The sequence below is a fragment of the Oncorhynchus mykiss genome, chromosome 27 (assembly GCF_057628025.1).
Source record: "Oncorhynchus mykiss isolate SJ-2025 chromosome 27, ASM5762802v1, whole genome shotgun sequence".
In the NCBI taxonomy this organism is placed as follows: Eukaryota; Metazoa; Chordata; class Actinopteri; order Salmoniformes; family Salmonidae; genus Oncorhynchus; species Oncorhynchus mykiss.
This window is the reverse complement of record NC_143048.1, coordinates 8881262-8893374: the sequence shown is the minus strand read 5'-3', so window position 1 is coordinate 8893374 and position 12113 is coordinate 8881262. Positions and strand designations below refer to the sequence as shown.

Below are 12113 nucleotides of genomic sequence, written 5' to 3'. Positions count from 1 at the left end.
AGTTATTACAATAGACTGCTTATTGTTTTTCCTTTTTCATTTTGTAATTTTCCAATTTCTTGTTGGACCTAACTGTCAAATTGCAGGAATTCCAATCGCTGTCCTTGGTGCTGAATCAACTTGTAGCCTAGGCCATTTGCCTGTTTTTGTTTACCTTCTATGTGGCAAAGTCACTAACAGGGCATATCAACAGCGATGTTAGGCTAATCCTTATAATGTTTGGGCAATGTCCAATTGTCCATGGCTCGAACATGCAGTGCATTTTAGAAATGGGAGTGCAATGTTTGTAGACTAATATTTCCATTTTGAAGTCAATAATGAAAAACTAGATTGGCTACAGGTTTGTAATAACTAGGCCTATTGTCGGGTTAGTGTTCTATTTGATAAACTATATTGTTTAAAAAAATAGACAGATTGTTTTCTGTTCAATTTGGTTAAGAAACTAAATGATTACACTGACTCACCGTACATGGTTCAAACGCATTGCAATTTTGTCTGCTATTTCTGGAAATTTGCAAATATGATTTGTAACGTTTCATGATGTTTATAAAACATTACATTTGTGAGCAGTATAACGGTGAGGGGACATTCCCACTGTAACGGTGTGTGCTGAGAGTCGGGAAGCAAGTTCAGGGAGTGAGTGTTTTAATAAAATAAACGGAACATCATTAAAAAAAAACAAGAACCTCGAACAACGCACAGACATGAAACAGAAACACCCAAGGAACGAACCAAGGGGAGTGACAGATATAGGGAAGGTAATCAGGGAGGTGATGGAGTCCAGGTGAGTCTGAGGATGCGCAGGTGCACGTAACGATGGTGACAAGTGTGCGCCATAACAAGCAGAATGGTGACCTAGAGGCTGCAGTGGGAGCACACAGCACATCCACTTTCTCATTATATTGGATCTTTATCCAGTTTGGATGTGCAAAAAACCCTCCAGAGTCTAAGTTGGCTCGTCTGTATTATACGACCACAGGGAATAATTATCAAAATTGCAACTGTATTTAAACAGAGCCTAAGTTGTTGTTTCGTTTTATTAGAATTTGATTAGAATTATACATGGTGTTTTTAGTCCTTATCAATAACCGAGTGAATGTAATATTGCTTATTGACTGTTTGGTATGTACATGTCCAGTCTGCAATTTAGAGTAGGACTTTCCATATTGAAGCAACGCAATTAAAACAATGTAAACTGCAAACAGCAGGCAATTTAATGTACTAGGCTATAATGGACTAACATTGAAATTGGAGTTGATGACAATGCAATGTATAAAAGACCATAAATACACATCTTGAAGCAAGCACATGTTTAGCCATGGAGCACGTTCTGATTGGCCAGTGAGGGGCCAAGCCTTGACACACCCACAACTTGTTAATTCATCAAAACCCAGCCCTTTCGCGCTACTACACTCATAGTTCTTGTTGTGGTGTGACGCCCCATTCGCAATAGCTAGAGCTTGCTTGCCATGTATTTATGTGGGTAATCTGCCTTGGAACAGGTTCCTAAATATATGTTGTCATCTAGCCCCAAACCAGAGATTCAGCCAGTGCCCTCTAAGAATATCTGAACGCCGATCCTTCCAGGCATTCAATTAAAAATCAGCTGATGATTTGAAGACTGCGGTCTGTTGGTATCATGAGTAAACCAAAAGAAACAGAAAACAGGCCCAAGGGCTGATGGTGTTACAACTGATTAATAACACAGGTGTGTTGGAGCATCTCCCACACACCTGCCCCTCCCTGCCTGGCTGCTGACTCAATAGTAATCTAGTCTGTCTCTGCCCTAAGGCTCCTCTCATGACTGATGATCGACATATAACGGACTATTTCTCGTTATTCTCTTATTCAAGAAATCAATCTTGAATAACCCAGAAAAAAAACAATTGCTGGTCTTGTAAACGTTGTCTGAATATTATGCAAGCTAAATGTGGCAAACTCTCAGAAAGAAGCTTGTAAGAAGCTCGGGAAGGCATTAGCATATTGTTCTTTATGAAAGTCTTTCTGTACAAAAAAATATATGTTTACCAAGAGCACCACTAAAATTGATATTGTGCACTGTAATGTTGTAGGCATAAAAAAAAATTGCTGTAATTTATAAGCTTCACATTTGTATTATGTATACAATGGACTTAGGTTTGACTGTCTTTCCCTTTAGCAATATCACCTGAGATCTGTAAAGGCACCATTCATGTGCGACATTAGCAGCCCTGTTTGTCTTGCTCCGTGTAAACGCTCAGCGTTGTTATTGATGGACTGTAGGCTGTGAAACTGGTTTGATTACAACTGGTGCAAACTTCAGCATGATGTCCTTCTGGAAAGCCAATTTCAGCATACTGTGGATGATTAGTATTTTACTGCTGCAAGTTCATCATTAACCGTGATCCATTCCTCATCTCATCTGCAGCATGGCAAACACAGGCCTTAGCTGTGACACAAAAGATGCATCTAGATTTGTGTGTGTCTATGTAAATGTGTATGTGGATTTTCCCTGGTACTTCATGGCATAATAAAGTACCAGTCAAAGGTTTGGACACACCTACTCATTCAAAGGTTTTTCTTTATTTTTTTGTATTTTCCACATTGTAGAATAATAGCAAAGACTTCAAACTACGAAATGACACATATGGAATTATGAAGGAACCAAAAAAGTGTTAAACAAGTCAAAATATATTTTAGATCTTAGATTCTTCAAAGTAGCCACCCTTTGCCTTGATGACAGTTTTGCACACTCTTGGCATTTTCTCAACCAGCTTCACCTGGAATGCTTTTCCAACACATGCTGAGCACTTGTTGGCTGCTTTTCCTTCATTCTGCAGTCAAACTTATCCCAAACCATCTCAATTGGGTTTAGGTCGGGTAATTGTGGAGGCCAGATCATCTGATGCAGCACTGCATCAATCTTCTTCTTGGTCAAATAGGACTTACACAGCCTGGAGGTGTGTTGGGTCATTGTCCTGTTGAAAAACAAACAGTAGTCCCACTATGCGCAAACCAGATGGGATGGCGTATTGCTGCAGAATGCTGTTGTAGCCATGCTGGTTAAGTGTGCCTTGAATTCTAAATACATCACTGACAGTGTAACCAGCAAAGCACCCCAACACTGTCACACCTTCTCCTCCATGCTTCACGGTGGGAAGCATACTTGCGGAGATCATCCATTCACCTACTCTGCATCTCACAAAGACATGGCAGTTGGATCCAAAAATCGCAAATTTGGATTCAGAAGACCAAAGGACAGATTTTCACCGGTCTAATATTCATTGCTTGTGTTTCTTGGCCCAAGCAAGCCTCTTCTTATTTTTTGTGTCCTTTAGTAGTGGTTTCATTGCAGCAATTTGACCATGAAGGCCTGATTCACACAGTCTCCTCTGAACAGTGGATGTTGAGATGCGAAGCAACCAGTTTCATCATAGTGCTTGATGGTTTTCACAACTGCACTTTCAAAGTTCTTTAACTGTTCCGTTTTGACTTACCTTCATGTCTTAAAGTAATGATGGACTGTTGTTTCTCTTTGCTTCTTTGAGCTGTTCTTGCCATAATATGGACCTGTTTTTTTTACCAAATAGGGATATCTTCTGTATACCACCCCTACCTTGGCAATGCTGATTTGGTAGCTTCCATGGGCTCCCGAGTGGCGCAGCGGTCTAAGGCACTGCATCTCAGTACCATAGGTTTGAATCCAGGCTGCGTCACATCCGGCCGTGATTGGGAGTCCCATAGGGCGGTGCACAATTGTCCCAGTGCCATCCGGGTTTAGCCAGGGTAGGCGGTCATTGTAAATAAGAATTTGTTCGTAACTGACTTGCCTACTTAAATAAAGGATCAATTTTAAAAATGTAAATACCTTGTCACAACACTACTGATTGGCACAAACTTTTTCTTTTTAACTTTTATTTAACTAGGCAAGTCAGTTAAGAACAAATTCTTATTTTCAATGACGGGCAAGGAACAGTGGGTTGACTGCCTGTTCAGGGGCAGAACGACAGATTTGTACCTTGTCAGCTTGGGGATTTGAACTTGCAGCCTTCCGGTTAGTAGTCCAACACTAACCACTAGGCTACCCTGCCACCCCACATTAAGAAATTCCACAAATTAACTTTTAACAAGGCACACCTGTTAATTTAAATACATTCCAGGTGACTACCTCATGAAACTGGTTGAGAAAATGCCAAGAGTGTGCAAAGCTGTCATCAAGGCAAAGGGTGGCTGCTTTGTAGAATCTCAAATATAAAATATTTTTTTGATTTGTTTAACACGTTTTTGGATACTACATGATTCCATAGTTTTGATGTCTTCACTACTATTATACAATGTCGAAAATAGTGTAAATAAAAGAAAACCCTGGTGTGTCCAAACATTTGACTGGTACTGTGTGCATCAAGGCAGTTGTTAATGTCATGATGTGTTGCAGCGCGCACCTTGTCTTGCACTCTGCATGCATATATTAATGAATCTAAATACATTTCCGGTCCCAGGAATCTGCTGCATGATCAAAATAAACATAGTAATATTCATGTCGCTGCAAGTAATATTTGAATAACAGCACTGTAATATACAGTAACTGTTCATCACTGAAGCGTACCAATGCTATTAGCTTGGTTTAGCTTTCCTGGCAGATACACACCCTCGAGCTCAGAGCATGCAGGGTATCGCAGTGGATTATGTGTCAAAAGTGTACAAAATTCACCAATAACAGGCATGAATTGACAAATAAATGGATATATGAAAAAGCACCTGTGGAAGCCCATGAACCATGGAATGACCACATCCTCCTAACAAACCCTGTGAGGATTTCAATGATCATTTAGCCGGGAGGTTGCACTATAGATTAGCTATTATATCTGACACAACTGATTGACACAATTCTATTTTCAGTTATATAGACGCAACACAACCATTACATTGAACAACATTTACAATCATAACCTTGATCAAACAGCAGCTGCACTTACACAAACATATTGTATCATACAGTTATATATCACATTAGAAATGCAAACATACAACTATGTATATACTAGGAATTATGTAATGTTTTTATTCTGTATTGGAAAATAATACACTTATCTTCTTTTTCCCTCTTATGAAATGCATTGTCAATCATCCCACTTTGTTTAAAGTCTGTGCCTTCCTTCTGTCTGTGACATTCATTGGAGTGAAAAGTCCTTTGCGTCTTTGGGAGATGGGGACCAGGTTGAGAAAATGCTTCGAGACAAGGTTAGAAAATGTTCCACAGCCTGTTCTGTAGCTCTGAACTAGGACATCTCACGGGGATTCTGTGAGTCAGTGTTAGTTTACCTTCACAATGTTAATAGTAACAATGGCATGAACCGGGCATATCTGAAGGAGACGTTGGCAATGCTGATTTGGTAGCTTCAATTTCATAAACTCAGGTAACCTTGAGAGAACTGTTCTCACTCCTACAGCATCTGCACTTAATTTTTTGCTGTGCTTTACCTTATCAATTACAGTACCCTTCTACACACACCATTGTCTGCTTCTTGGGAATGTTTTACCTTTATCTTGTAATTCTGTTATTCCAGGTTTCACCTTATCTTCCATGTTCTCCTGGGATAATACATAATTCAGTTGGGATACTCTTCCTTTATCTTACTCTGGTACAGAAACAATAGTGCCGTTTCTTTTTACCACTGTCTTGAGTCGGTCTGGTTATTCACCAGGAAACCTTGTTCCCACGTCCTGATCCCAAGTCCAGTATTGACTTTTCCACACCTTTTTTATCTTCAATCAATCATTCTTTCATTGCCCTCTCTGAGATAGACATCCACTGGCGGAATATCTCTTCCATCTCTTCGTTCTTCCATTTGCGGATCTCAATCTTTCCCTCTGTCTCTTTTTCTCTCCAACGGACACCTTCCCAGTTCCCCAGTGGTAGAATGAATGACCTGCCTGGTGAGTTATCTAAAGGTCTACTGAGTTCAACCTCTGTGTCACTGAAGGACACCTTTTTAAAACAACTATTGGCTTTTCAAAGTTGTCTGATATTCTCAACATTCCCAAAGAACAAAGTTGAACATGGTGGTCTTGTGATGTATGCAGGTACACTTGCTAAACAAATAGGTGTGATAACAAATCACAATACAATGAATGAGCCAAAATTATAGACAAGATATTTTATTCACTACAGACAATTCCTTAAAATGTTTGTATAATCAAAAAACCTAGTAATTCAGGAAATTTGCATCCATAAGGATGTCTGCCTCAACAACTATGTTTACACTACAATGTTTTGTTGGAATCTCCTTGAGTATGCTACTTTCATCCCATCCCATCCACTGACTATGCAGAAACTCCCAAAACTCATGCAGGCTACTGTGTAAATCAATATGGTCAAACCTAACCTAGGCTAATTCTAAATTGAGTGATTAAGAAGGGATTGATTGATTGATTGGCATAGAACCTGAAGGAGTATGCTAGAGACAGTATGCCTTCTACTAGAGACAGATGGTTAAGAGTGAAGTACTTTTTCCATAAATCCAACTGGGACTTGAACCCATGTCCCTCTGGTTTCTCCCAAGCAGACATGTTCTCCATAAGAGTTAACTCCCTTGGGGGAGCTTATCTAGGATGGCTACACTACTAATCCCTCTTTCTGAAGCTCATTAATTTCTGCCCGCATGTCAGATGTCCTGGCAGCCTCATCCCACGTTTAACACCAATGTAGCAAATCTAAGGAAAGGACACAAATCAAAACCTCAAGAAAGTCAATTCCATTGGAGGATTTTGGAACACACCTATGATGGAGTGCTTGTATGCTTCAACGACACTATACATTAACAAATGGATGTGTCCTGACCAACAATTTGGTCAAATTCCCTAAACCAAGTAATCTGATTCATTCTACTGTCCTTTTGAACTTTTGCCCTTGCTCGGACTCAAGTCGATTAACTTCACTCACTAACTCGCTACTGACTGTGGTTCCATTTCTGAATCATCATCGTCTGTCGATCAGTCCCTAAAAACAGTCATCCCTAAAATGACATCAACATTGTCAGGATCCGCTCTGCCACAGAGGTAGCAAAGAGAAACGTCTCTGAGGGAGTGAGAGCTGTGATCTGATCAGACAGGATTTTCAGACCACAAGCTGGCTGCTGTCCATGTTACTACGTGAGGAAACGGTGCTGAATTTCTATGCGTCCTCGGCCAGTCCGTGGTGATGAACTGACTAGCGATATGGCGAGTTCGGGCCCTGAAATCACAGTTTTCACTGGTGCGATTGAGTCACTGTGGTATCTAGTCTTAATCAATATTTAAATTTAAATATAATAGCCTATATTACATTTTCAATCTACATGTGTCAGAAAGGACACACACAGCCCCTCTCTGCACGATCCCCATCATATGGCTCTGAAAAAAGTGGTTTGCGTGTACAACATTTCCTCAAATTAATCCTATAATTGCGCACGTTAAAATAATCCTATAAAATCTCAAACATGTAAATTGAGCACAGTAATCCACTCCCTGCTGTGGGTTGGTTAATGTAGACGCTTCATCAACGCGCACGCATCATCATCCTAAATGGTGGGCTTTTTTTCTATTTGATAAGGAGTCCTCCGTTTTGTGATGAAGGCTTTAATGTCAATACGACGTATTCTTTGATAGCAGTCAATACACTGTCTCCTAAAGCAGAACACCGCGCTCGATGGCATGATTTGACAGTCATCGTTACCCTTATTTCTGATTTGTAATCCCATAAAGGCAGTACCATTTTGCCAATAGAAATCGGAGGTGGAAAGAGCTTGTGGCTGCGGATTGTAGCTGTGGAGAGGCTATGTTAGTACTTAGTGCACAGAGGGGCGCGATGCATGCGTAAACTGGCTCAAACCTCTCCCCAAAACGCCCCTCACTTCGCACCGTGGACCGCTGCCGGCCGCTCACTGCCTGTCAGTGCTGCACCGGACTTGCCTGGCTATCCAGACTCCTTGCTCTGGCCAAACGGTACGCCACGCCCACGGACGTTAGTTTCTTCTCCGCGAACTACAGAGCAGCGGAATAATGTAGTGTGAGTCGTCAGTTTAGCACTGGACACCACCGACTGAAACTTCTAGGTCTTCGCTCCAAGGATGTATATTTGATACGGATATTACTGCCTCAACAAGGCTACTAACGATCGAAATTTGGCCGCGGATATGCTGGACTCAGCAGATTAATTTACAATCACTGCCACTATATGGAAGGACGATTGTGTTCTGGAGAAAACATTTGGAAACAAGTATTTTCTGTCTGGGTCGAGTCATTTGACGCTAAAACGGAAGAAATGTCATACTTGGATATCCCACGCATAGATGCTACTCATTTGTGTGATAATATACGTGGGAACTAATTGCAACGCAACTGCCCTCCTCGGTGCAAGTGAGTGTTCTTTGAGCACCAAGTCCAGAAATATTGGGTGGTTGTTGTGCTTCTTCACTCTGCTACTGGGGAAGCAGACCGGCGGCAAATCGATGCATTTCTTGCTCAAATCTACTCGGGCAATTGACCTCGTTGCATAGCCTACTGGAGATTGACAGACAACGGAGTGGTAACATCGGGCTCAGGAATAGAGGTAACCATATATCATCATGATTTCATTGTTTTCTCATATGAAAGATTTAGAAATTCGGTCATAACCGAGTAAGAGAAAATTGTTAATTGTTTCTACAGATGTGCAAGTATTGTCACATTGAGCTGTTATGTGACAGTGGAGTTCCATGTGTAAATGCATTTCATGGAAGGCTAATACGAGGTGTGGATCAGGTGTGGTTTGTTTGACGTTGTGGGGGTCTACAACAGAATGCTGTGTAATGGTCTATGGATAGGCTATTGCACCATTCAAAAGTAAAAACTCGTTCGCAGATAGATGACTACTCTAGTCTCGTTTGATTGTCTCACCACAAACAACCACGGGAAATGTAGATGTGGTTATTAGCAAGTTTGTTCCCCGATCCAGATATTTACTCGTAACATTCTTTTACTCGGTCAGTCTTGATTTGTGACAAATACTGCATGCACTCTTACAGCACATCAAACTGCTTTGAGACTTTGTGAAATATGCTTCTTAAGTCCATGTCCTTTTCTAAATCGATTCGATCGTGTGTCAAGTGCACCATGGCCTATTGGAGATGATAACCAAAAATGTGACGAGAGTATTAAAGATGAAGACTGCATTTGGGAATTATGTTCAACCATGTTGGCCGAACAGATCCTAGCCTACGTGTTTATTTATGTTGATCCTTTTCGAAAAGAAAGAAAAAGGGCGAGACCGTGTCTGTGAAATCGATCTTCAATCACGTTGCAATTCCACAAGACTATACAGGGTTTATGTTGGGACACTTATGTGCCTCACACAATCAATAGACACCCTGGGAGGAGGAAGTTCAGGAAATGCCTGTGCATATGAGTAATGTGATAAGTATTGGAACAATTTAACGTCTGGTCTAGCCTTTTTTATTTTATTTTGTATTGTACACTGGTGTGCCTGTGTTTCTTTAATAATTCTAAATTACTTTTAATCATTCGCTTCCATTGGCATTGCATAACGCAAGACCACTTTTAATGAATCCGTTCCACCTGAGCTAGTTGGCTGTTCGGCTAATGAATGTAGGTGAGCCTGTGCAATTCGGCTTTTGGCCACGGCCGAGGTCTCTCCTCCTCATTGCCCAATCATGGCAGTGTATTTTTCCACTGATGCAGCACCTAGCTCTGTATCCCTTGTACCGTAAATCCAGCAAGGAGAATTCTGAATGTCAAGCTGCAGTGCCTGAGAATGTCTTATTTTGTACCGCAGGTAGGGGGCCACGGAGCACCAGCCACAGCTTGCAGGTCCCTCCTCACATGAGCTATAGTCCGTTATGCTTCACATTACTTTGTTCCCACAGATATAAGAACATTGTCAACGTGCTACTAAACAACCCAGGTCAGCTATTACATGCATGTTTGTCTGGCTAGCTACAGGTAACTGCCACAAAAATGGAAACACTTGAGTAAATGAAGGATACAAAGTATGTTGAAAGCAGATGGTTCCACGGAGGTGTGGTTTCTGAGTTAATGAATCAATTAGCATCCCAACAGGCTAATGGTCCTGCTACACTACAGCCATGCTTTCTTTGAATTTAATGAAAGCTGCGCTACTGACCGTGTTGTGCTCGCGTTGCGTCGCGTCCAACGCAGCGTCCAGGCTCAAGACTTGTCCGAGGTTCCTTTCTCCACGGCTGACGCAGCAGTTCATTCTGCCTCGTGAATTGAAATAAGGATAACTAAAGTTGATTTTGGTTGCGTTATGGCCTCGACTATAAACCACTGGTTATTTTACTAATATTCAGTCAAGAAGCTACTAGCTAGCAGGAACTCTAGCTACATTGACTATGTTCACAATGTAAACAAAAGCAACTTGTGTAATTAGAAGATAATTTAGTACAACCACTAGCAACCCTTTAATGAGTACTTGCGAAAAGTTGGACCAAAGCTATTGTACTTACACATAATGGATTAATATGGTACAGAACAGTAGGGTAAAATAGAATAAAGTCACTCTTGGCTTCTGCCCCTCTCAGCTCTCACTCTGTGTAGCAGGTAGATCGTCGCATTGACGCGCCAGCTGATGTTAAAGCAACGGAATGCTTATAGTGTTGCTGAAGTGTTATGGTCATGTATAAAAATGCTGGGCAGGCCATTCATTTAGCTACCATGGCTATAGGATGACAATTCCCCCATCCACAGGGCATGAGTGGTCACTGAATGGTGTGATGACCATTAAAGCGATGTAAACCATACCATGGCCATCTCATTCACCAGATCTCAACCCGATTGAACACTTATTGGAGTTATCAAGTTTTATTAGTCCTATGGTATAAACTTACTTGCAGGTTACTTCTTGACAATGCAACAACAATAAGAAATAATAAAAGTTAAGACAACATTTTGACGTAAGTATAATACAGGAAGGCACAATTTACACCTGTTTTGGGGAAGTGGCGATTGGGGCGAAAGTGGTTAAATTATGCAGTATTTAGCAATCATAAAAAGAGTCTGGTGTAAATTGGTGATGGGAGAGCAGCAGTTGTGATGTGTGTGTTTTGGATGATATATCGTATCGTTTGGACAATTTTGCAATATCTTTGTGCTAGTTGGCTGTACCTTCACCAAAACATAATTGTGCTCCATCTTCTTTTTAAAATAAGGAGCCAATTTGTTTTCCGCGCATTTATTTCCAGCACTGATCCTAACTTGTTGTCTCTCTGCAGCAGACATATGGTGAGAAATATGTTTTTAACATGGAATCACAATAAAAGTACAGTATCGAATCATGAGAATCGCAATGCATATTGCATCGGCACCTAAGTATCGTGATAATATCGTATTGTGAGGTCCCTGGCAATTCCCAGCCCTATGTAGGTATGTATGTATGTATGTATGTGTGTGTGTATATATATACATGTATGTATGTATGTGTACTAAGGTGTGGAGAATCAGTGCAGGTGGTCAGTTCAAGTGTTCAACAGGCTGATGGATTGTAGATACCAACAGTCTCAGAGACTGAGTTTCTATCAGACCTCATGCTCTGATATCGTCTGACCGATGGTAAGGGAATTAATAGCTCATGGCTGTGGTGTGTGGGGCCCTTCGTGAAGATGGGTGGGAGCACGGTCCCAGTGATGATTCTGGAGCGGCGCCTGAGACAGGGTTTTCCACAAACATCAACAAAACCCCAAATTATGGAATTGTTCATGGAAGAAGGGTGTCTCATCCCTCCAATAGAGTTCCAGACACTTGTAGAATATATACCAAGGTGCATTGAAGCTTTTCTGGCTCATGGTGGATCAAAACCCTTTTAAGACACTTTATGTTGGTGTTTCCTCTATTTTGGAAGTTAAATGTTGCCTTCTGCATTCTTGTATTGATCCCCTCCCTGTGTGTGTTAATGGGTAGGCTGATATTGGCTCTGGGTTGTTTAACAGCTGCCAAGGATCTGTGTGGACTGTTATCTCCCTCCTTTTATCATTCTGCTGTGCCCTTGAGGTGACAAATAAGACTTGACATCGGAATATTGAGATACACTGACCTCAAATTGACAAAGAGTGTATGCGCTCCAGAGGCATCTCTCGAGATAT

General features: G+C 41.1%; 1 protein-coding gene across 6 annotated transcripts in view; it reads left to right on the top strand.

The window, feature by feature from the left end:
* The first annotated feature begins 7598 nt into the window (after window positions 1–7598).
* The window catches only part of LOC110507449 (leucine-rich repeat and fibronectin type III domain-containing protein 1-like protein), a 99822-nt gene continuing 95307 nt past the window's right edge, over window positions 7599–12113 (top strand). For 4 of the 6 annotated variants that reach the window (XM_036965058.2, XM_036965059.2, XM_021587453.3 and 1 more), the window contains exon 1: window positions 7632–8569. The gene's annotated coding sequence lies outside the window, so the exon portion shown is untranslated. Of the gene's footprint in view, window positions 8570–12113 lie in introns of all 6 variants that reach the window. The other 2 variants (XM_021587451.3, XM_021587452.3) reach the window with 2 other exon arrangements.